Here is a 22938-nt window from a genome sequence, read left to right as displayed (position 1 = left end):
CGCGGGTCGGGTCGGGTCAGGTCGGGTCGGGTCGGGTCGGGTCGGGTCGGGCGGTTGAAATAAAAAAAAAAAAAGATTTTAAATAACCAACCAGTCTACATGTGCTTTGTGGACTTGGAGAAGGCATTCGACCGTGTCCCTCGGGAAGTCCTGTGGGGAGTGCTCAGAGAGTATGGGGTTTCGGACTGTCTGATTGTGGCGGTCCGCTCCCTGTAAGTTGGACACGTTTCCGGTGAGGGTTGGACTCCGCCAAGGCTGCCCTTTGTCACCGATTCTGTTCATAACTTTTATGGACAGAATTTCTAGGCGCAGTCAAGGTGTTGAGGGGATCTGGTTTGGTGGCTGCAGGATTAGGTCTCTGCTTTTTGGAGATGATGTGGTCCTGATGGCTTCATCTCGCCAGGATCTTCAGCTCTCACTGGATCGGTTCGCAGCTGAGTGTGAAGCGACTGGGATGAGAATCAGCACCTCCAAGTCTGAGTCCATGGTTCTCGCCCGGAAAAGGGTGGAGTGCCATCTCCGGGTTGGGGATGAGATCTTGCCCCAAGTGGAGGAGTTCAAGTACCTCGGAGTCTTGTTCACGAGTGGGGGAAGAGTGGATCGTGAGATCGACAGGCGGATCGGTGCGGCGTCTTCAGTAATGCGGACGCTGTATCGATCCGTTGTGGTGAAGAAGGAGCTGAGCCGGAAGGCAAAGCTCTCAATTTACCGGTCGATCTACGTTCCCATCCTCACCTATGGTCATGAGCTTTGGGTTATGACCGAAAGGACAAGATCACGGGTACAAGCGGCCGAAATGAGTTTCCTCCGCCGGGTGGCGGGGCTCTCCCTTAGAGATAGGGTGAGAAGCTCTGTCATCCGGGGGGAGCTCAAAGTAAAGCCGCTGCTCCTCCACATCGAGAGGAGCCAGATGAGGTGGTTCGGGCATCTGGTCAGGATGCCACCCGAGCGCCTCCCTAAGGAGGTGTTTAGGGCATGTCCGACCGGTAGGAGGCCACGAGGAAGACCCAGGACACGTTGGGAAGACTATGTCTCCCGGCTGGCCTGGGAACGCCTCGGGATCCCCCGGGAGGAGCTGGACGAAGTGGCTGGGGAGAGGGAAGTCTGGGCTTCCCTGCTTAGGCTGCTGCCCCCGCGACCCGACCTCGGATAAGCGGAAGAAGATGGATGGATGGATAGATTTTAAATAGATTCAGGCGGGTGGCAGTTAAACCAATTGGGAAATATATATACATAGTTAAATGTTGTTACCCACATACGAAAAACGAGCAGGCACCTGCTGCATATGCCACAACAGAAGAAGAAAAAAAAAAGAGATGGACACTTTTACGGAGCGGAGAAGGTCCGGGACCGAGGCCCCTTCCCCCGAGAGGGCCCCACCGGGAGCCGTAGCTGAGGCGATCCGCGAGAAGGGCCCGACGCACGTCCAGGGTCACCACCGCGCCCACCGCACCGACACCCCGCCTCGTCCGCCTTCGCCGCGGCCGGCGTCACGCGCAGCAGGTAAGCAGCTTACCTGCCCGCCACCCCCGTGGCCGGGGGCTCGTAACAGGGGTCACTCCGCGCGCTCCGCCCGCGCAGCTTACCTGCCCGCCACCCCTGTTGCCGGGGGCGCGTAACAGGGGTCACTCCGCGCGCAGTGCGCTCACGAAAGGGGTGGGGCTCACCCTGGTGAGCCGAGTGGGCCACTTTTGGTAAGCAGAACTGGCGCTAGGGGATGAACCGAACGCCGGGTTAAGGCGCCCGATGCCGACGCTCATCAGACCCCAGAAAAGGTGTTGGTTGATATAGACAGCAGGACGGTGGCCATGGATGTCGGAACCCGCTAAGGATTGTGTAACAACCCACCTGCCGAATCAACTAGCCCTGAAAATGGATGGCGCTGGAGCGTCGGGCCCATACCCGGCCGTCGCCGGCAGCGAGACGCGCTTGGAGGTGCGCTCAGCGCGGCTCCCATATGATTGCGCACTGGTGTGCGTCTGGGCCGTGACAGCGTGGCACGCAAATGTCTGTGCTGCATTGGATCAGTCTCCTTTCTTTAACAGGCAAAAGCTTTATAACCTCACTAATGCCTTGCATCGTCTATATTAGATATATAACAACGGGCGGGTGCGGGCGGGTGCGGTTCTGATCAAATGTTACATCGGGTGGATGGCGGATGGTTGACGACTTTCTGATGCGGTTGCGGATGAAATAATTGCCTATCCGCGCATCTCTAGTGTGGAGAGTAGGGTTGTCCCCATACCAATAATTTGGTACCGGCTGTCCTGGGCATGACGTTAAAGTGCATCCGGCAGTGGAGGCTCCTCTATGGGGTCTTGGGGCTTGTCGCGTTTTGGACCAGTTGTTCCTCCCAGGGAATTCAAGTCACAAGTCGCTCCCAAACTCTTTACGACACTTAAAGCTGAGTTGAAAAAAACCACCAGAGACAGAATAGGTATGTTGTAATATATTGGCAAAGCTTTGCAAATATATTTTTGAGACCAGTCCAGCATAGAACATTCTATCGCGCCGCCAAAATGGTCTGTCCTCCCAACCCCAAAACCCTCTCTCCTCTCCCCTCTCCCTAGTCAAAACACATTCCAAAGAATTCAAGGTTAACATACACAGTTTACTTGCAGACAGAGCAGCAAGGGAAGAAATGGACAACACAAGCTGTTTTCAAATATGACTATGAAATATAAGAAGTACAACTTAAATTCGGATATATGTAAATATCTGCCTCCGACAGGCACTAGGAGGTTAACCCCTTTTTTACTGTTACCCCAGGTGGCCCTTGGCAAAGGCCTAGTACCTGACTGCCCCCTTAGCCAGGGATACGGTGAAGACCTCAACGGCAGAGCAGGCGGAAGACGGTAGATTTAAGAACCACCACAACAACGGCTGCGATGCCGGAAGAAGGCTGCAGCAGAAAAGGGTCCCCAGTCGTCCTTGGACTGACCCGGTTCTGTCAAGGATCGTGTGGTCTCTCCCCACGTTAAACAAAATCACGCACAGGCGTCCTCCATAAAGGGATACACCCCTACCAGGAGGATCGTCTTACTCGTTCGAGTGACCGCCGATGATATTTTGGTACCGGTACCAAAATGTATTTTAATAATTTTCAATACTTTTCTAAATACAGGGGACCTGAAAAAAAGGGCACTATTGGCTTTATTTGAACAAAAAATCTTAGGGTACATTAACAATATGTTTATTATTGTAATTTAGTCCTTAAATAAAATAGTGAACATACTAGACAACTTGTCTTTTAGTAGTAAGTAAACAAACGAAGTCTGCTGACATATGCAGTAACATATTGTGTCATTTATACACCTATTATTTTGTACACATTATGAGGGACAAACTGTAAAAAAATGATTATTAATCTACTTGTTCATTTACTGTTAATATCTGCTTATTTTCTGTTTTGACATGTTCTATCTACACTTCTGTTCAAATGTAATAATCACTTATTCTTCTCTTCTTTGATACTTTACATTAGTTTTGGATGATACCAGAGGTGGGACCAAGTCATTGTTTTGCAAGTCACAAGTAAGTCTCAAGTCTTTGCCCTCAAGTCCGAGTCAAGTCCCGAGTCAAGACAGGCAAGCCCCGAGTCAAGTCCAAAGTCAAGACTGGAAAGTCTCAAGTCAAGTCCTAAGTCCTGCATTTTGAGTTTCGAGTCCTTTCAAGTCCTTTTAACCACAGACTAATATATTAACACAGATTGTGTATGCTTTTCAAACGCTGTATTTATTTATTAAAACAAGTGCATTTTAAATTGCAGGAAAGAAAATTGTGCTGACATTGCACTTTATAATAGCACTATTAACCAGTCATTTTAAACATTAACTCATTCCTTTACAGAACAAACACATTGAAAAATAAAGTGCAAATGTACTTATTTGTACAAAAGTGTTAACATTGAAAAAACATGACATATACGTGAACATAACAAAAAAGTTGTACTTTTTATATGTCAGGGCCCTATGCTGCATTGCATTTGCAAAAGACCAAATTAGCCAAGAGTCTGTCAGTCATTTGTGCACGATGGGGGCGTAGTATGATGCCACCATGGCTGAAAACTCGCTCCACTGGAGCACTGGAGGCAGGCACTGCCAAGACTCTCATGGCCACTCGGAACAGTGAAGGAAGAGTCTTCATGTTCAATGCCCAGAACAAAAGGGGGGAGAGAGTTGTTTTGGGTTGGTGCACTACTTGTAAGTGTATCTTGTGTTTTTTATGTTGATTTAATTAAAAAAAGAAAGAAAAAAAAAATATTTCTTGTGCGGCCCGATACCAATCGATCCACGGACCAGTACCGGGCCGCGGCCCGGTGGTTGGGGACCGCTGAGGTAAACAACCAACAGTATGTCAGAAAGCTAGCTAAAACGGTACACATATTCATAATATAGTATACATTTTAACTGACCTTTATTTTACTATTTTTGTCTTTTTTTAGGTGGCTAAAATACGCGGTGCTGCTGACCGCCGTCTAACGTTACGTGTGATATATTGACTAACGTAACCCTGCTTAAAAAAAATCACTGAACAAAAAGTATGAATAATGTAGTGAACTGCAACAGATTCCCGTGTTTGCAATAACGTTATAACGTTAGCAGTGAGTTTACAGCCTCACTGATTTAACTACACAGCAAATAAAAGTCACGTTACTTAGCCAATAAACGTTATCTTACATTCAAAACTTACCGTTCTTTGTGCAACTTCAAATGCCGGACGAAGTTGGAAGTTGTTGCCTCTCCATCAGTAATTTTGGAACCGCATGTGTTGCATACTGCAAACCGTTTTGTGTTGACCACCTCGTAATTTTTATACCCAAACAAAATTATTTTAGGTATCATTTTTTGTTCACTGGCGTGTGGTTTGGACATGTCTTCTTCGTTGGTTGTCCTGCAATTTGATTGGATGAATGCTGTGTGATGAAAACAAAGTAGATCTAATTTGATTGGCTGTTGTACTGAGAGCACACCAGCTGACACACTCAACGCTGATAGACAAGTACACAATGAAAAATACGGAGCGCTCCCGAATAACTTTTTCATCTTTGGGTTTTGGGGAAAGTAGCAAGTCATGTCAAGTCATGTCAATTCAAAAGGCTCAAGTCCAAGTGAAGTCACAAGTCATTGATGTTAAAGTCTAAGTCGAGTTGCAAGTCTTTTTACATTTTGTCAAGTCGAGTCTAAAGTCATCAAATTCATGACTCGAGTCTGACTCGAGTCCAAGTCATGTGACTCGAGTCCACACCTCTGGATGATACCACAAAGTTTGGGTATCGATCCGATACCAAGTAGTTACAGGATCATACATTGGTCATAATTAGTGTCCAGGTACATATTTCCTGTATGGACTGGATACATTCTATCCTATTCCATTTTGACTGTACTTGAATCAGAGGGTATACTGCATGTATTCAACTGGAAAATAGTCATTACTTATATAATTCATACTTAAAATGCTGTTTTTGCAAAAAACGGAATCCTCTCCTATTCCATTTTTGACTATACTTGAATGTATATTAGACCGTATTTATATTATTCACATGTAAAAAAAAAAATGCTACTTGCACTGCTGTGTTTTTGCACCAGAAGAATAGTGATAGGTGTCAGGTTCAAACACTGATGACATCTATTAAACAAGACAAGAAGCAAGGAATTAAACAGAGACAAAATTACATCTGGCTCAATGAGGAGAAACGCGTACACCTGTACCCTTGCACAGTGTTCCACGCTCTGACAAAAGATTGTACGCCTCCTCTTTTATTCGGACTTTCCCTGATTACAGGGGTCGGGGGTCATAAACAGCCATCGCCTTTGAGTGCAAAACAGTTCAAAGAAAAGGTCGGTTCAAAGAATAGGTCGTAAAACAGTTCAAAGAAGAGGTCGCCTGGAGGGGAGTCTGGTCCTGCTTCCTCTCCGCTTTGTAGTTCATGTTGCTTCCCATCCTACACAGTAGAGTTTTACAAGCCTTCTTCTTGGTAGGATCAAAGACAGCTTTTGTCTTCTCGCCGGGAACTCATGGCAACCCAAAGTTTTGTGATAACTTCAATACAATAATTCTGACAATAGGATAATTCTATTCGATTCCATTCACACATATAATGCTACTTGCACTGCTGTTGTTGCACCTGCTGTTTTTTTTTGCTGTTTTTGCACCGGAAAGGAAGTGAGGGGACAATTCCAGTGTACGCTATTCCATATCTTTGTTTTTTTTACCATCCGTGTATTTTTTAGATATTTTCCTTGATATGTGAATACCTAGGTGTTTATTGTTTATTGTGAGCGAACTGTGGTGTTGAATTTCCCCCAGGGATCAATAAAGTACTTTCTATTCTATTGTATTCTATTGTACACATCAATCAAATAGTCCGAGGTGATGAACACATGAGGCGTGTCGTCAGGTTCCACGTGGAATTTCTGAAAGTGTTAGAATAATTATGTATATATTAATAATAATACCTGGGATTTATATAGCGCTTTTCTAAGTACCCAAAGTCGCTTTACATGTAGATTATTATTATTATTATTATTATTATTATTAGATTATTATATATTATTATTATGTATATATTATCATCATAACTTTATGCTAAAGTGCCATTGCTATAAATTATTGTCAATTGTGCTGAAGTGGTATTTTTTGAATCTATGCACTGCCAGCCGACTTTATCAGTGTTGTGTCCAGACTCGGCCTGCTGGTTGCCAAAGCCGTGACGCAGATAGAGCAGAGAATCAGAATCAGAATACCTTTATTGTCATTGTATGGAAACGACAAAATAGGACAGCAATCCAGCTCAGTGCTTTTAAAACAAACCTACATAAATAGTCTTAAGACAATGACAATAATACAACAATTTAAAATGTAAAAACATAATAAAATGTTAAAAAACATATTGCACAGTAGATCTTTATCAGAGGTAAGCAAGTAATAAAGTGGTGAGTGTCACGTTCAAACACTGAGGACATCTATTAAACAAGACAAAAGGCAAGGAATCAAACAGAGACAGAATTCAATTTGGACTCAATATTGAGGAGAGACATGGCCACTGCACTCTCTGGACAGTCCTGCACCACGCTCTGACGAAGAAGGTTTTCATCTCCTCATTTATTCAGATGTTCAATGTTCACGCACCAACACATGTCACAGCAGGAATGGGAAGTATGTAAAACAGTCATTGTTTTCGGTCGCTTTGAAGTCCAAGAAGAGGATTTCTCGGGCTTGGGCTCTTCCTGGATCCAGCTGGGGCAGGTGTTGGAGGACAATGGATAACCCCTCCCGTCTCCTGACCACAGGGACTTCAAGAGGGCAGCGGGTCGTAAATAGCGTTGACCTCGGTTACCAAATAGTTGGAAGAGAGTTTGTGAAATATTTCAAAGAGAGTTCGTTTAACACTTCAAAGAGAGTTCCTCTGGAAGTTGAGCAGATCCTGCCATCTGTCCGTGTTGAAATCACAGTGGCGTTTCACGAGCATTCTTCCTCTTGTTAGGCCTCGAAAGACAGCATTCATAATACAACGTTTCTTTTGTGATAACTTACAAACAATTATTCCAACAGTGAGTGTTCAGGTAAGTGCAGAGTTTAGGGTAATAACAGCTCTAGGATAGAAACTGTTTTTCAGTCTATTTGTCCTTGCTTTGATGGTCTTCTAGCGCCTCCCTGAGGGCAAGAGTTCAAGCCAGTTTTGACCTGAGTGGGATGAGTCCCTGAGGATGCTGTTTGCTCTCCTGTTGCAGTGTCTCACAAGGTGATATGATCTGCGTCAACTAATTTTCATTTATTCTATAATCGTACATTGTGTCTAACTCATACTTGCCAACCCTCCTGGATTTTCCGGGAGACTCCCGAAATTCAGCGCCTCTCCCGAAAACCTCCCCGGGACAAATTTTCTCCCGAAAATCTCCCGAAATTCAGGCGGAGCTGGAGGCCACGCCCCCTCCAGCTCCATGCGGACCTGAGTGACGTGTTGACAGCCTGTTCACACGTCCGCTTTCCCACAATAAAAACAGCAAATGATGGAGGGCGAGTTCTTGGTTTCTTATGTGGGTTTATTGTTAGGCAGTTTCATTAACGTCCTCCCAGCGTGGCAACAACACACAACAACAGCAGTCAAGTTTTCGTCTACTGTAAAGCAGTTCGTCTGCCGTAAACAGCAATGTTGTGACACTTTTAAACAGGACAATGCTGCCATCTACTGTACATGCATATGTGACCCACCCATAATGTGTCACATTTTTGCGTTGATTTATTTATTTTATTTTGTGGTTTGAATTCGTTTTTGGAGCTGTCATTACACATTTATCAGTATTCACATTGGTCAGTAGGGGGCAGTAGGGCGTTTCTTCCCAATTGAATGCTATCACCTGCAGATCGGAAGTGTCTTGTCATTCTGATGAGCGCGACCAGTCTGTGAACAATTGAAACGTCCTGTGTGCTTTTTCCTCCTGTATAACAGGTTAGTTTTGGTGAATCAACTCACTGAATAATATCCATGTGATCTTTATAAGTTTAAGTACACATTCTGATGGTGGAGCCTAACTCTAAAGTGTTTGTGAGTTGTAGTTTGTATTTGTGAATGAATCCAGTGCACAGCCGCAGTAATCAATACAAAAAGGCGACGTGAGTACGCAATGTTTATATAGGAACTTCTGATCCTAATTCAGACTCCCAAATTAGAGCTCCCGTTTTCTTATTGATTTTATAATGTATATTTGTATAATGCGTGTGTTCTGAAATAGCGACAGAGAATAGAACAAGGATGGACAATTCAACCCTTAACTCAACAATGAGTAGATGAGTTTTATGTGTGTGTATATGTGTAAATAAATGAACACTGAAATTCAAGTATTTATTTTATTTATTTATATATATATATATATATATATATATATATATATATATAAATACCGTATTTTCCGCACTATTAGCCGCACCTAAAAACCACAAATTTACTCAAAAGCTGACAGTGCGCCTTATAACCCGGTGCGCTTTATATATGGATTAATATTAAGATTCATTTTCATAAAGTTTCGGTCTCGCAACTACGGTAAACAGCCGCCATCTTTTTTCCCCGTAGAAGAGGAAGTGCTTCTTCTTCTACGCAAGCAACCGCCAAGGTAAGCACCCGCCCCCATAGAAGAGGAAGCGCTTCTTCTTCTACTGTAAGCAACCACCCGCCCCCGTAGAAGAAGAAGAAGAGCGCGGATATTACGTTTCATTTCCTTTGTGTGTTTACATCTGTAAAGACCACAAAATGGCTCCTACTAAGCGACAGGTTTCCGGTTCATGAAAAGACGCAATCTCTCCAACCGCACACGGACTACTATTTCACAGCAACTGCCTAAAGACTTTCAAGAAAAGCTGGCTACTTTCCGTGCATATTGTAAAAACAAGATAGCTTAAAAAAAGATCCGGCCAGAGAACATTATCAACATGGACGAGGTTCCACTGACTTTTGATATTCCTGTGAACCGCACTGTGGATACAACGGGAGCACGTACGGTGAATATTCGCACCACAGGGAATGAGAAGTCATCCTTCACTGTGGTTCTAGCTTGCCATGCTAATGGCCAGAAACTTCCACCCATGGTGATATTCAAAAGGAAGACCTTGCCAAAAGAGACCTTTCCAGCCGGCGTCATCATAAAAGCTAACTCGAAGGGATGGATGGATGAAGAAAAGATGAGCGAGTGGTTAAGGTAAGTTTAAGTTTACGCGAAGAGGCCGGGTGGCTTTTTTCACGCAGCTCCGTCCATGTTGATATACGACTCCATGTGCGCCCACATCACGCTGGTTTTTAATATATTATTAAAGTTTGACTGACCTATCTGACTGTTTTTTTGACATTCCTTTAGCGCAGTTAGATGCGGCTTATAACACGGGGCGGCTTATAGGTGGACAAAGTTTTGAAATATGCCGTTCATTGAAGGCGCGGCTTATAACCCAGGGCGGCTTATGGTGCGGAAAATACGGTAGCTAGAATTCACTGAAAGTCAAGTATTTCTTATATATATCTTAACCACGCCCCCCGCCCCACCCCGACCACGCCCCCAACCCCCCCACCCCCCACCTCCCGAAATCGGAGGTCTCAAGGTTGGCAAGTATGGTCTAACTGGAGTTGTCCAGATGACCCCCTTCCCTCAGCGACAGCTCCAGTGATGTAACAGGGCCCTTCCAAATAAATAGAGGAGGCGCGGGCTTGACTTTTAGAACGTAGTTTGGATCTGTAACTAGAATGCAGCCCAAAAACACGTGTCTCCTCGAGCTAAATTGAACTCTGTCTCTGCATGATTCCTTGCTTCTTGTCTGATTATTAGATGTCATCAGTGTTTGAACCTGACAGAAAGCCAAGGTTGCGTTGAGTTTAAAACCACTGATCTGATTCCATTTCAGTGAATTTACCAGTCCTTCATCACGAGCTGCTGACGGAGGAAGAGAACCTCGACCCTCAAAGTCCGACAGAACCCGAACTGGTCTTCTCCCTGCAAGTCACGATCGTGAAGTCAATACCGATGTGAAGAACTGAAGCGCCACGGAGCGCCGATGCAGACTCAGTGGGTTGAGTTTTACGGCACTTTGCAACGGAGAACACTGCAATCTCGGAAATACTGTAAGTCGTTACTTTGATTATCTGCACATTAGGGACGGCACGAGTCATCCACTCGCATCGGCGTGTCAACTATAAAAATTCATGATGCAACAGCCTCAATTAAAATGGAGTGGGATGGACATGGTTTTGGGAAGAACTTAGGATGCGTGGCCATATCCCAACTGTCATGTACAAACCCCGTTTCCATAAGAGTTGGGAAATTGTGTTAGATGTAAATATAAACGGAATACAATGATTTGCAAATCCTTTTCACACCACATTCAGTTGAATATGCTACAAAGACAACATATTTGATGTTCAAACTCATAAACTTTATTTATTTTTTGCAAATAATAATTACCGTATTTTCCGCACCATAAGGCGCCCTGGGTTATAAGCCGCGCCTTCAATGAACGGCATATTTCAAAACTTTGTCCACCTATAAGCCGCCCCGTGTTGTAAGCCGCATCTAACTGCGCTAAAGGAATGTCAAAAAAACAGTCAAATAGGTCAGTCAAACTTTAATAATATATTAAAAACCAGCGTGATGTGGGCGCGCATGGAGTCGTATATCAACATGGACGGAGCTGCGTGAAAAAAGCCACCCGGCCTCTTCGCGTAAACTTAAACTTCCCTTAACCACTCGCTCATCTTTTCTTCATCCATCCCTTCGAGTTAGCTTTTATGATGACGCCGGCTGGAAAGGTCTCTTTTGGCAAGGTCTTCCTTTTGAATATCACCATGGGTGGAAGTTTCTGGCCATTAGCATGGCAAGCTAGAACCACAGTGAAGGATGACTTCTCATTCCCTGTGGTGGGAATATTCACCGTACGTGCTCCCGTTGTATCCACAGTGCGGTTCACAGGAATATCAAAAGTCAGTGGAACCTCGTCCATGTTGATAATGTTCTCTGGCCGGATCTTTTTTTCAGCTATCTTGTTTTTACAATATGCACGGAAAGTAGCCAGCTTTTCTTGAAAGTCTTTAGGCAGTTGCTGTGAAATAGTAATCCGTGTGCGGTTGGAGAGATTGCGTCTTTTCATGAACCGGATCCCTGTCGCTTAGTAGGAGCCATTTTGTGGTCTTTACAGATGTAAACACACAAAGGAAATGAAACGTACGGTAATATCAGCGCCCTTTTTCTTCTTCTACGCGGGCGGGTGGTTGCTTACAGTAGAAGATGAAGCGCTTCCTGTTCTATGGGGGCGGGTGCTTACCTTGGCGGTTGCTTGCGTAGAAGAAGAAGCACTTCCTCTTCTACGGGGAAAAAAGATGGCGGCTGTTTACCGTAGTTGCGAGACCGAAACTTTATGAAAATGAATCTTAATATTAATCCATATATAAAGCGCACCGGGTTAAAAGCCGCACTGTCAGCTTTTGAGTAAATTTGTGGTTTTTAGGTGCGGCTAATAGTGCGGAAAATACGGTAACTTAGAATTTCATGGCTGCAACACGTGCCAAAGTAGTTGGGAATCGCATGTTCACCACTGTGTTACATGGCCTTTCCTTTTAACAACACTCAGTAAACGTTTGGGAACTGAGGAGACACATTTTTTAAGCTTCTCAGGTGGAATTCTTTCCCATTCTTGCTTGATGTACAGCTTAAGTTGTTCAACAGTCTGGGGGTCTCCGTTGTGCTATTTTAGGCTTCAAAATGTGCCACACATTTTCAATGGGAGACAGGTCTGGACTACAGGCAGGCCAGTCTAGTACCCGCACTCTTTTACTATGAAGCCACGTTGGTGTAACACGTGGCTTGGCATTGTCTTGCTGAAATAAGCAGGGGCGTCCGTGCTAACGTTGCTTGGATGGCAACATATGTTGCTCCAAAACCTGTATGTACCTTTCAGCATTAATGGCGCCTTCACAGATGTGTAAGTTACCCATGTCTTGGGCACTAATACACCCCCATACCATCACACATGATGCCTTTTCAACTTTGCGCCTATAACAATCCGGATGGTTCTTTTCCTCTTTGGTCCGGAGGACACGACGTCCACAGTTTCCAAAAACTCGTCAGACCACGGAACACTTTTCCACTTTGTATCAGTCCATCTTAGATGAGCTCGGGCCCAGCGAAGCCGACGGCGTTTCTGGGTGTTGTTGATAAACGGTTTTCGCCTTTCAAAGGAGAGTTTTAACTTGCACTTACAGATGTAGCGACCAACTGTAGTTACTGACAGTGGGTTTCTGATGTATTCCTGAGCCCATGTGGTGATATCCTTCACACACTGATGTCGCTTGTTGATGCGGTACAGCCTGAGGGATTGAAGGTCACGGGCTTAGCTGCTTACGTGCAGTGATTTCTCCAGATTCTCTGAACCCTTTGATGATATTACGGACCGTAGATCGTGAAATCCCTGAATTCCTTGCAAGTTGGTTGAGAAAGGTTTTTCTTAAACTGTTCAAAATTTTGCTCGGGCATTTGTTGACAAAGTGGTGACCCTCGCCCCATCCTTGTTTGTGAATGACTGAGCATTTCATGGAAGCTGCTTTTATACCCAATCATGGCACCCACCTGTTCCCAATTAGCCTGTTCACCTGTGGGATGTTCCAAATAAGTGTTTGATGAGCATTCCTCAACTTTATCAGTATTTATTGCCACCTTTCCCAACTTCTTTGTCACGTGTTGCTGGCATCAAATTCTAAAGTTAATGATTATTTGCAACAAAAAAAAATGTTTATGAGTTTGAACATCAAATATGTTGTCTTTGTAGCATATTCAACTGAATATGGCTTGAAAAGGATTTGCAAATCATTGTATTCCGTTTATATTTACATCTAACCGGAGGGTGTGTTCTAACTATCGTGGGATCACACTCCTCAGCCTTCCCGGTAAGGTCTATTCAGGTGTACTGGAGAGGAGGCTACGCCGGATAGTCGAACCTCGGATTCAGGAGGAACAGTGTGGTTTTCGTCCTGGTCGTGGAACTGTGGACCAGCTCTATACTCTCGGCAGGGTCCTTGAGGGTGCATGGGAGTTTGCCCAACCAGTCTACATGTGCTTTGTGGACTTGGAGAAGGCATTCGACCGTGTACCCCGGGAAGTCCTGTGGGGAGTGCTCAGAGAGTATGGGGTATCGGACTGTCTTATTGTGGCAGTTCGCTCCCTGTATGATCAGTGTCAGAGCTTGGTCCGCATTGCCGGCAGTAAGTCGGACACGTTTCCAGTGAGGGTTGGACTCCGCCAAGGCTGCCCTTTGTCACCGATTCTGTTCATAACCTTTATGGACAGAATTTCTAGGCGCAGTCAAGGCGTTGAGGGGATCTGGTTTGGTGGCTGCAGGATTAGGTCTCTGCTATTTGCAGATGATGTGGTCCTGATGGCTTCCTCCGGCCAAGATTTTCAGCTCTCACTGGATCGGTTCGCAGCCGAGTGTGAAGCGACTGGGATGAGAATCAGCACCTCCAAGTCTGAGTCCATGGTTCTCTCCCGGAAAAGGGTGGAGTGCCATCTCCGGGTTGGGGAGGAGATCTTGCCCCAAGTGGAGGAGTTCAAGTACCTCGGAGTCTTGTTCACGAGTGAGGGAAGAGTGGATGGTGAGATCGACAGGCGGATCGGTGCGGCGTCTTCAGTAATGCGGACGCTGTATCGATCCGTCGTGGTGAAGAAGGAGCTGAGCCGGAAGGCAAAGCTCTCGATTTACCGGTCGATCTACGTTCCATCCTCACCTAGGGTCATGAGCTTTGGGTCATGACCGAAAGGACAAGATCACGGGTACAAGCGGCCGAAATGAGTTTCCTCCGCCGGGTGGCGGGGCTCTCCCTTAGAGATAGGGTGAGAAGCTCTGTCATTCGGGGGGAGCTCAAAGTAAAGCCGCTGCTCCTCCACATGGAGAGGAGCCAGATGAGGTGGTTCGGGCATCTGGTCAGGATGCCACCCGAACGCCTCCCTAGGAAAGTGTTTCGGACACGTCCGACCGGTAGGAGGCCACGGGGAAGACCCAGGACACGCTGGGAAGACTATGTCTCCCGGCTGGCCTGGGAACGCCTCGGGATCCCCCGGGAGGAGCTGGACGAAGTGGCTGGGGAGAGGGAAGTCTGGGCTTCCCTGCTTAAGCTGCTGCCCCCGCGACCCGACCTCGGATAAGCGGAAGAAGATGGATGGATGGATGGACAATTTCCCAACTCATATGGAAACGGGGTTTGTAAGTAGACACATGTAAGAAACTCAATGTTCTTTTTAAAATCATGTATGCTTTTCTGGCATTACAATAGTGTGTCTAATAGGGTTGTCCCAATACCAATATTTTGGTACCGGTACCAAAATGTATTTTGATACTTTTATAAATAAAAGGGACCACAACAAAATGGCATTATTGGCTTTATTCATACTTGCCAACCCTCCCGAATTTTCCGGGAGACTCCCGAAATTCAGCGCCTCTCCCGAAAACCTCCCGGGACAAATATTCTCCGGAAAATCTCCCGATTTTCAGCCGGAGCTGGAAGCCACGCCCCCTCCAGCTCCATGCGGACCTGACGGGAGGACAACAGGGTGACAAGAACTAAATCATCCAGACTACAGATAAATTGTATTATTTTGTTTATCTTACCTAAAAATAAATATATTTATTAATAAAAAAAAATAAAAAAAATAAATAAATTTTTACTATGTTTTGCTAAAAACATCAAAATTAATTGTATTTTTATTTGTATTTTTTCCTGACTCCTTATTACATCCAGCCATAGAATTATACATTAAAATAAACATCCATCCATTTTCTACCGCTTATTCCCTTCGGGGTCGCGGGAGGCGCTGGAGCCTATCTCAGCTACAATCGGGCAGAAGGCGGGGTACACCCTGGACAAGTCGCCACCTCATCGCAGGGCCAACACAGATAGACAGACAACATTCACACTCAACATATTTGAGATAATTGATTTTATATTATCATAATAATTCATTTAAAATGACCATATTTAATTATTAAAATAATTGCTTGTTTATCAACAACTTTAGCATTTTATTCATTACATTTTGAAACTCTCAGAAGCCAAGTTATGTTATATTCCTTAAGATTTATTTATGCAAGTTTGAAGTATCAATTATCTAAACACAGTTTTGTTTGCATATTTGTTGTCTTTGGGAAAGTGTTTGTCAATCAGATTGAGGAATTTGTGTCCAATGTTAGTTGAGACGTTTTTGCTGTATGGGGGGTTGTACCAGATGATGTCGTTTCATTTTCTGTTCTTTTTTGGTTGGTTTCCTGGCGTGGGTTCATAGGTGAGGGTGGAATTGTATCCGCCTGACGTGATTTGAACACGCAACCTTCTGATCTGGAGTCAGCAAAAACGTCTCAACTAACATTGGACACAAATTCCTCAATCTGATTGACAAACACTTTCCCAAAGAAAACATCCTAAGAAAAGTATTCAACAAGAACAACATTAAATTGAGCTACAGCTGCATGAACAATATACGACAAATTATCTCAAACCACAACAAAACAATTGCAAATGAGCCGTCGGCCCCCGGACAGAGCGACTCCAAAACCAACAAAGGCTGCAACTGCCGAAAGAAACCTGATTGCCCTCTCAACGGGGGGTGCTTACAAACATCAGTTGTCTACCAATCTAAGGTAACACGCAAGGACATTAACACATCCGACACATATGTAGGATTAACCGAGGGAGAGTTCAAAACCAGATGGAACAATCACAAGGCTTCTTTCAGGAACCAAAACCTGCGGAATACCACAGAACTCAGCAAACACATTTGGGACCTCAAAGACAATAATGTTGAATATTCAATAACATGGCAAATTCTTGCATCCAGCACACCTTACAATAGTGGTAATAAAAGATGCAACCTATGCTTGAAAGAGAAACTGTTTATTATTTACCGTCCAGACCTGTCATCCCTCAACAAGCGCAGCGAAATTGTATCAGCATGCCGCCACAGACGGAAACACCTCCTAGGTAACACATGAGCCAATCACCACGCCCCTACGCCAGCCTGTACCCACCCACTCTGTGCCCTATATAAACCATGGTATGTGAATGCTCCCATTAAAATCTCCTGATGATTGAGGGTACCCCCCTCATGAAACAGGCCTGTAGAGATGAAATAGTCTTGTGATTTTTTCCCCCACACATACATATATATATATATATATATATACATATATATATATATATATATATATATATATATATATATATATTAACTTTAATTACTGGCCTCCCTGTGTTCAAGGTTGGCAAGGAGTGATTTCAAAGAGTCGAAAGTGTAAACAGCCTTCGATGTCAAAATGTCACCCGGCCACATTTCTACGTGGCTCACATAAGGGTAAGCACAATACGTCTTTGGTGGAAGCACGGCTGTGTGTCAAGCGGGTCAATGGTCAGCACTGCACGGAGGTGTGTTGCCATCCATTACCTGGCCTGAGGCTCCCGCGTGGGTGCAGATTTAAGCCTACGCCCACACGGGAGTTATCAATTACCGCTTGATTGAACCACTGGAAGTGGCGCAATTGTAGCTCACACAATAACAACATTTGCACTGCTTTGGCAGTCTTTCAATAATACTAGGGATGGTATTGCTTTAATAATGATAATAATAATAATAATAATAGATTTTATTTGTAAAAGCACTTTACATTGAACAAACAACCTCAAAGTGCTACGCTAAAACCACAAATAGCTGCCCCCGACATGTGAAATAATTACTAAAAATAAAATAAAAACTAGAACAACCTAATAGCTAGAACTAGCTAATATTTAAAAAAAGGTATTTTTAAAAAATAAGGGGTTTTAAGCCTTTTAAAAAAGCATTCACAGTCTGTGGTGCCCTCAGGTGGTCAGGGAGAGTGTTCCAGAAAGCCCGGTCTTCCACAGTTCGGAGCTTTGTCCTCAGAGGTTAGCCTGTCCGGAGCGCAGGTGTCGTGTGGAGGATTTGGGGGTGAGCAATTCTTTGAGGTAGAGGGGGGGGCATTTCCATGGAGGCACTGGTGGGTTAGTAGGGAGACTTTGTATTCAATCCTGAGTGGAAGTTTTACACTTGAACAAATATTGGTGCCGAATTGGTTCTTTGGAAACAGTATCAGAACCAGCATGTATAAATGGAAAACATACAGATCTTGTCTGCATAAAAACAACTATCTCTAAATAGATGTTTGAACTTTATGAGAGGCCCCTAGACATGAAATAACAAACCACTTTACACTTCGCTTGATTCCCCCTAAGGACGATGGACGGCTAAGTAGCGCCTATACAGCTGCAACCGGCCTATGTAGCTCCCACTCCATCCCCTCTGTTGCAAGTTTTTGTTGATTCTATGTAAATGTGTGCTATGGCTATGACCTTTTTTTCCTTGGCCTCAGTCTAAACCCCCTCCGGAGTCCAGCCTTTGACTGAACATTGTTTTTACTCTCTCTTGCTAACAAACAGACAAACAAGCCCAGGCTTAAACATAATCTTTTTGGCAGAGGTAAGAAAGTCTGTGTTCTGACAAAAGCAAAGACCGGCATTTTCGTTACGAGCGTTTCCAAGGCGACACCAGCCAACCGGTCTTGTCAAACCCGCACAACTGGAAATCACCCCCCCCCCAAAAAATGTTCAATGCGGGAAATACGAGTAAACTAAAAAGCTGCTTGTCGGGTGGAAGATCAAAAACCGTCACACGGAAAATATATTTGAAGCCAGCAAAACCAAACATCAGTTTGTGGGGTATTTACATTATTAAAAGTGATATTGTTAGTTCACTTTTCTGGGAAACCACATTGCATACTTGCCAACCTTGAGACCTCCGATTTCGGGAGGTGGGGGTGGGGGGTCGGGGCGGGGTCGTGGTCGGGGGGCGTGGTTGGGGGCGTGGTCAAGATATATATATATATATATATATATATATATATATATATAAGAAATACTTGACTTTCAGTGTATTCTAGCTATATATATATATATATATATATATAAATAAAATAAATACTTGAATTTCAGTGTTCATTTACAAACTACAACTCACAAACACTTTAGAGTTAGGCTGCACCATCAGAATGTGTACTTAAACTTATAAAGATCACATGGATATTATTCAGTGAATTGATTCACCAAAACTAACCTGTTATACAGGAGGAAAAAGCACACAGGACGTTTCAATTGTTCACAGACTGGTCGCGCTCATCAGAATGACAAGACACTTCCGGTCTGCAGGCGATAGCATTCAATTGGGAAGAAACGCCCTACTGCCCCCTACTGACCAATGTGAATACTGATAAATGTGTAATGACAGCTCCAAAAAACGAATTCAAACCACAAAATAAAATAAATAAATCGACACAAAAATGTGACACATTATGGGTGGGTCACATATGCATGTACAGTAGATGGCAGTATTGTCCTGTTTAAAAGTGTCACAACATTGCTGTTTACGGCAGACGAACTGCTTTACGGCAGACGAAAACTTGACTGCTGTTGTTGTGTGTTGTTACCGCGCTGGGAGGACGTTAATGAAACTGCCTAACAATAAACCCACATAAGAAACCAAGAACTCGCCCTCCATCATTAGCTGTTTATATTGTGGGAAAGCGGACGTGTGAACAGGCTGTCAACACGTCACTCAGGTCCGCATGGAGCTGGAGGGGGCGTGGCCTCCAGCTCCGCCTGAATTTCGGGAGATTTTCGGGAGAAAATTTGTCCCGGGTGGTTTTCGGGAGAGGCGCTGAATTTCGGGAGTCTCCCGGAAAATCCGGGAGGGTTGGCAAGTATGTAGTAACTAGTACATCATGCAGATTCCAAGCATGTAAAGACTTAGTATAGTTGAAGACTTACGGTTATTAGAAAACATGAGTGCACGTCATAATTTCTCCATAGTTTTAATTTTCCTGAGGGAACTCTCCTGAAGGAATCAATAAAGTACTATCTAATGCAGGGCCGGCCCGTGGCATAGGCCGTATAGGCAAATGCTAAGGGCGCTGTCCATCAGGGGGCACCATGCCAGTGCCACAAATGTTGGAGAAAAAAAAAGAAAAAAAAAAAAAAAAGTTGTTATTATTATTTCTAAATACAAAAAAATTATCTCACGTTAATTAAAATGCAAAGTAAAGCCTATTTAATAGAAATATTATTTGTTACAACATTATGCCCCCCACGGTGCACCCCCTCCCTTCCCGTATCATGACTCTTTTTGGACGTCACCACATCAAAAAATCAACACAAGATGTCAAAACGGCCAAAACTGTCAGGTGCCCAGGGAAGAAAAAAGAGAAAAGAAGAGGAGAAACGAGAAAAGACAGAGGTAGCAGGTAGGTAACGTTAGCCTACATGAAATTATTTGTCTGTTACAGAATGTGATAGTAGCTGGCTTTTTAGTTTTAAGCTAATGTTACATGATTCGGCAATTGCTAATCAATAAATAGCTAGTTCTGTTTTAACGTCGGGTTAATATTGTGGAGGGGGCTAAATTGTTATGGAAAATAATAATGTAACGTTAGGTAATTACAGTACTCCCACCTTACATTCCTCAGGGACATTTGTATTAGATCTTTTAAGCAGGTGTTTTTTGTTTACATTGTTATTGCCTTCTGTTTAGCTAATGTTTGCCCTGCAGGTAATAGTCACTTTTCCACCCCTTTATATATTAGGTATAGTTGTAAGTAAAAAAAAAAAGGTCAAAGACAAAGCTATTCGGGTTCTTGTGAGTATATACACTTCACTGCCGATGTGGGGGGGCGCCACCTAAAATCTTGCCTAGGGCCGGGCCTGATCTAATGGCAGCTACACTTTACATCTTAAACATCTAAACAAAAACATATTTGGGAATGTCCGGCAGGCCAGATTGAAAAGCTTAATTCGCCCAGGTCTGCACTAATAGCTACGTTTTAGTCCTGGTCTGGTTCCTGTAGCAAACTTAGGCATTGGTGCATTATCCAACAGAGTACCCGTCCCTAAGTAAAACAACGTGTCTGCAAGGAGCTGTGATTTTTGCTCATCTACCTGAAATTTGCTTTTGATATCATTTGCAATGATCTGTTTTGGGTGTCTCTTACTCGGCTAATTGTATTGTGTGCTGTCACTGTGCTTCTTGCAATACTTGGTGAGCCCCGTGTGAGGATGAGATTTCCCTCGGCATGTAACGATGACACAGTGCCGCAGTAATCTTTTCTTGTATTGGATTTTATTATCAATTCGGCTCAATTGTAATCTCCACACAGGTGATCAAATTAGACCAGCTACTAGATTATTGCTAGACCTCAGCCAGATGGATAATCACTCGTTAAAATGTAGCTACAGTCCTGGTCAAAAGTGTATGTACACTTGTAAAGAACATCATGTCATGGCTGTCCTTAGTTTCAATCAATCATCAATCAATGTTTATTTATATAGCCCTAAATCAGGAGTGTCTCAAAGGGCTGCACAAGCCACAACAACATCCATCAGATCCCACATCAGGGCAAGAAAAAACTCAACCCAATGGGATGACAATGAGAAAGGACCGCAGATGTGTGAGAGTCCAGTCCATAGTGGATCTAACATAATAGTGAGAGTCCAGTCCATAGTGGATCCAACATAATAGTGAGAGTCCAGTCCATAGTGGATCTAACATAATAGTGTGAGAGTCCAGTCCAGAGTGGATCTAACATAATAGTGAGAGTCCAGTCCATAGTGGATCTAACATAATAGTGAGAGTCCAGTCCATAGTGGATCTACCATAATAGCTAGAGTTCAGTCCATAGTGGATCTACCATAATAGCTAGAGTTCAGTCCATAGTGGATCTAACATAATAGTGTGAGAGTCCAGTCCATAGTGGATCTAACATAATAGTGAGAGTCCAGTCCATAGTGGATCTAACATAATAGTGAGAGTCCAGTCCATAGTGGATCTAACTTAATAGTGAGAGTCCAGTCCATAGTGGATCTAACATAATAGTGAGAGTCCAGTCCATAGTGGATCTAACATAATAGTGAGAGTCCAGTCCATAGTGGATCTAACAATATAGAGGGATTCAAGTCCATAGTGGATCTAACATAATAGTGTGAGAGTCCAGTCTATAGTGGATCTAACATAATAGTGACAGCCCAGTCCATAGTGGATCTAACATAATAGTGTGAGAGTCCAGTCCATAGTGGATCTAACATAATAGTGTGAGAGTCCAGTCCATAGTGGATCTAACATAATATTGTGAGAGTCCAGTCCATAGTGGATCTAACATAATAGTGAGAGTCCAGTCCATAGTGGATCTAACATAATAGTGTGAGAGTCCAGTCCATAGTGGATCTAACATAATATTGTGAGAGTCCAGTCCATAGTAGATCTAACATAATAGTGAGAGTCGAGTCCATAGTGGATCTAACATATTAGTGTGAGAGTCCAGTCCATAGTGGATCTAACATAATAGTGAGAGTCCATGGAGTCCATAGTGGATCTAACATAATAGTGAGAGTCCAGTCCATAGTGGATCTAACAATATAGAGATTCAAGTCCATAGTGGATCTAACATAATAGTGAGAGTCCAGTCCATAGCTGATGATTTTAGCTTGTCCTGAAGAATTTGGTGGTTTTCATTGTCCCATTTACTCTCTGTAAAGCACCAGTTCTATTTGCAGCAAAACAGGCCCAGAGCATAATACTACCACCACCATCCTTGACGGTAGGCATGGAGTTCCTTGGATTAAAGGCCTCACCTTTTCTCCTCCAAACATATAGCTGGGTATTGTGGCCAAACAGCTCCATTTTTGTTTCATCTGGACAAAAATAAGACTTTCTGGAGGAAAGGTCTGTGGTCAGGGGTGTTTAATCAAGAGGAGTGGTCAAAAATTAAAGCAGAAGCTTGTGAATGGCTACCAAAAGCGCCTTATTGGAGTGAAACTTGCCAAGGGACATGTAAGCAAATATTAACATTGCTGTATGTATACTGTGGAGAATGCATATATGTTTAAGAGTTCTTTCTTTTTACATAGCCATGTTTAGAGTATCTAGTACTTTTCCTTTGTATATTCTACTAGTTTCTCTTGTGTTCAGAGGTCTGTTTAGTGTCTTAAACCATCGGAATGTGAAATACAACCCCCACTCTTTTCTTATCAATGTTGCGAGGGGGCTTTCTTTGTGTGCAAGGAGTTGGCGTTTCCGTTTGAATGTCGGATCAACCAGAGTAGCCGATATGAATGTATTGGTCTAGGTCAGGGGTCGGCAACCTTTACCAGTCAAAGAGCCATTTTGACTAGTTTCACAAATGATAGAAATCAATGGGAGCCGCAAACATTTTTGAAATTTTAAATGAAATAACACTGCATACAAAGTTTTTTTTTTGCTTTGTGCTATGCATAAACCAGGGGTCTCAGACACGCTGCCCACACCTTTATAGGGGATTTTTAAGATGGTGCGGCACACGGGTTTTAAACGAATAGCGCTT

The sequence above is a fragment of the Nerophis lumbriciformis genome, linkage group LG38 (genome assembly GCF_033978685.3).
Source record: "Nerophis lumbriciformis linkage group LG38, RoL_Nlum_v2.1, whole genome shotgun sequence".
Lineage (NCBI taxonomy): Eukaryota > Metazoa > Chordata > Actinopteri > Syngnathiformes > Syngnathidae > Nerophis > Nerophis lumbriciformis.
Note: the sequence above shows the minus strand (reverse complement) of the source record.